The following is a 3,428-nucleotide window of genomic DNA, read 5'->3' on the forward strand; positions in this document are numbered from 1 at the left end:
AGAAGGTAGGCAGGATTGTAAGTGCTGTCAGAGGAATCTCAGCATGCTTGCCTAGCATGCACTAGGTCCCACATTTCATCTCCAGCACAGGATAAACTAGGCACTGTGGCACACATATGTTATCACTGCATGGGAGGTGTTGCAGTCCAGTTCGCATTGCTGGTAGAAATCACCCAACCAAGAGCAGCTTCTGGGAAAAAGATTTATTTTGGCTTACAGGCTTGAGGGGAAGCTCCACAATGGCAGGGGAATATGATGGCATGAGCAGAGAGTGGATATCACCTCCTGGCAAACATAAGGTGGACCATAGCAACAGGAGGGTGTGCCAAACACTGGCATGGGGAAACTGGCTATAACACCCATAATTCTGACCCCAACCATACACTACCTCCAGTAGGCATTCATTCCCAAATCCACATCAGCTGGAAACCTAGCATTCAGGCCACCTAAGTTTATGCGGGACACCTGAATCAAACCACCACATTCTGCCCCTGGCCACCATAAACTGGTAAACATACATGATGTAAAATGCAATGCATTCTTCTAACTTTAAAAGTCCCATAGTTTTTTTTTTTTTTATCAATTCCAATGATGTTCAAACATCCCCATAGTCCAAGGTCTTTTAACTGAGCCATAATACCAAAAAATAACCTCAAAAAACCCATAATGGCACAGAATAAACATTCACACTGCCAAAGATGGCATTGGACATAAGAAATATTCAACCAATACAAGATTTAAAACAACCAGGGCAAATATCAAATTCTATAGCTTCAAGTCCAACAACTCTAGACAGTGTCAAATCTCCAAGACTGATAATTCTAACCAGCAACAAGTCTCTGGCATTCCAATTGTGCCCCTCCAGCTAGGTTACTCACAGTCCTGGAAAACTTCATCAAGGTCAGCAGCTTCTTAGCAGCCATCTCGTGGTCCTGGCATTGCAGCTGGATCTCTGCTGCAATCCATGGTTCATCCTCATGGCCCCATGGGGTCTCCATGCAGGCATCCAGCAAACCTGCTTCTCATTGCCCATGGCCATTACAAATACATGACAAATTTTAAGTTGCTGACACTGAAACACTAGGTTTGCTGGGGACAAGAATGCTATAGTTGACTGAAACTTTTGGTACCTTGGCTTTCGATGTTTTACTCTGATGTTCAAGCAGAAAGCAGATTTCATTTTTATCCACTAAGCTGGTCTACAAGTGGGGGTGAAGAAAATTCCAAGTTACATGTGAATACACAAATGGCTTTATATAATACATCTATACAGCCACTAAAATAGTTATACGTAAACAATACAATCTAAAATGCTTCATCTCCTCTTTATAGACTGCCAAATCTAATTTGCAGTCTTTTTCAATGATGACACAATTTGGTTGCTTAAAAGTAAAACTTCCTGATAACATATACTGTATTAAGAATCACATGCCAACAGGAATCTAAAAGGTAAAATAAACATGTAACAAATATTAAGGTCAGGTAAAAAAGATTCAACTCACTGAAATTTCACCTTATACTTGATAATTTTTTGCTTTTACCCAGAATCAATTTTAGTTCAGCATGAGTTCTTCACCAATAGTTACTTCTTATGATGATTATTTTTATTGAGCTTCCAAATTTAGAATAGTTTTGATCTAAATATATGTGCTTATGACTTAATGGAAATAAAAAGTTAGTATAATCAGTATGGACTTTTGCTACCAGTTTCTTTTCAATACACTTTTGTTTTCCACCCAGTATTTCATTTTTATCCCTCATAATTTCATAGCTAGTTATCAGATTGTATCTTCTGGACGGAGCAGTGATAGAACCTAACTCTCAAATGCTATTTTGAAGAAGTGTGGAGTAAATGATTTTGGTAATCTGTAGGACAGCTGCATGCAGTGTGTACTGAATTATAACAGCGCCAAATCCTTTATAAAAACCAAGCACTCCTTCCTCTTGCTTTATGGTATTGATACAGTCTCTCATTCCCTCATACTGTGTATTAATTGGAAGCACTTCATAGCCAAGGTCTGTATTGTCAATTATTGTGCATGTTCCTTGGATGTGAAGGCGATGCAAAACTTTTTCCAGTGGGTAAAGTATAACGTCAGAGCAAAGGCTAGCCGCAAAGTTAGCAATCAGTTCTGGAAAATAAACATCCAGCATGCTCTGCATGGGGCTAGTGCTCTCGGGAAGGTGGCTATTGTAAGTCTTTCTCTTCAGAATAAATAGGACCAACTTTCTGGATGACTGAGCTGATAATGTAATGAAGAACTCCATGCAGCACTGTGGGGAAGATCAAGGAAAGCAGTGCGAGGAGAGCAGAGCTTGCTATGAGGCATGCCGAAGCCTATCACTCTTCCAATTCCTTCTTTAATACATTCCAGTATGCCAGCATTGTCTCGGATTATCTCACTCTGTACTGTTTCAATCAGACTTGCTGAGTAAAAAGGCATTGCCACAATATATGTCAGGGATTTCAGTAGAAGATGTTCACCTATTTGCTTAGGATTCCATTTGTGGGAAACCTCCCTTGGTAAAGGAGTGAGTTCACTAATTATGCCTTCGGCTCCAAGTGTGACTCCCTGGACAATAAATGTACTTCCCATTCCTTTCCATAGGGCTCGTGGTCCCTGAGTTTTGTTGAAGCTGTACATAATGTTGATAACAGTAAATGGGGTGAGATGATAATGAAAGCATGGTAATTAACCTGACATTGGCGCTGCAGAACAATGCAAGGGTGGGCCAGAACATTTTCTGTAAAGAGACTTGCAAGTCCAATACCAAATCCAGCAAATCTATTCAACTGTTCGCTGCTCTGGGCCTGTGCACCGCGGCCGTCGCCGGGGAAGGGCTCGTCGGCCGGGCCGTCATATGAAGTGGAGGCAGACGGCACGCGGTAGGGCGGGCTCTTGTCGCCCCAGTGCAGGTTGAGGCTGCCGGGGATGTCCGGGGCGTCGTCACCCAGTGACCCAGCTCCGCGCCCTCCCCGAAGGATCTGGCCGGGAACGCGCCGCCCAAGCCCAGCTCGTCCCTGGCGCCTCCCCGGTAGCCCAGGCCGTGGAACCCGTCAGGACGCCACGGGTGCATCAGGGCCAGCGTGGAGGACGCAGCCCGGCCCCCAAACCCGCTCCACCGCGGGCCGCCCAGGGTCCTCCGGCTTCCCCTCTGTGCCCCCTAGGCGTCCCTGGGCTCGAGGGGAATAAAGCAGACTTTGAAGAATAGGACTCCTTGAGTACTCAGGTCCCTTCAAAAGTGTCTACATTGTTCCTGTTTTTCCCAGTGCAGGTCAACTAGCCCAATCTCAAAGGTTGTAATCTCTCAAATGCAGCTGAATGGGCAGCAGTTTCAGCCTAAAGATTTCTTTCTGTGCCATATCCCTCTGCTCATACCAGTTCATTTCTTCGCAAAGCAACCCTGCACAACTTCTCAGGACATGG

The 3,428-nt window shown here is 44.3% G+C and overlaps 1 pseudogene; it reads right to left on the reverse strand.

The window, feature by feature from the left end:
- Positions 1–1,807: 1,807 nt before the first annotated feature.
- On the reverse strand, positions 1,808–3,078 carry LOC123461666 (annotated as a pseudogene).
- Between the last annotated feature and the right edge of the window lie 350 nt (positions 3,079–3,428).

Source organism: Jaculus jaculus, chromosome 6 (assembly GCF_020740685.1).
Source record: "Jaculus jaculus isolate mJacJac1 chromosome 6, mJacJac1.mat.Y.cur, whole genome shotgun sequence".
Classification (NCBI taxonomy): domain Eukaryota; kingdom Metazoa; phylum Chordata; class Mammalia; order Rodentia; family Dipodidae; genus Jaculus; species Jaculus jaculus.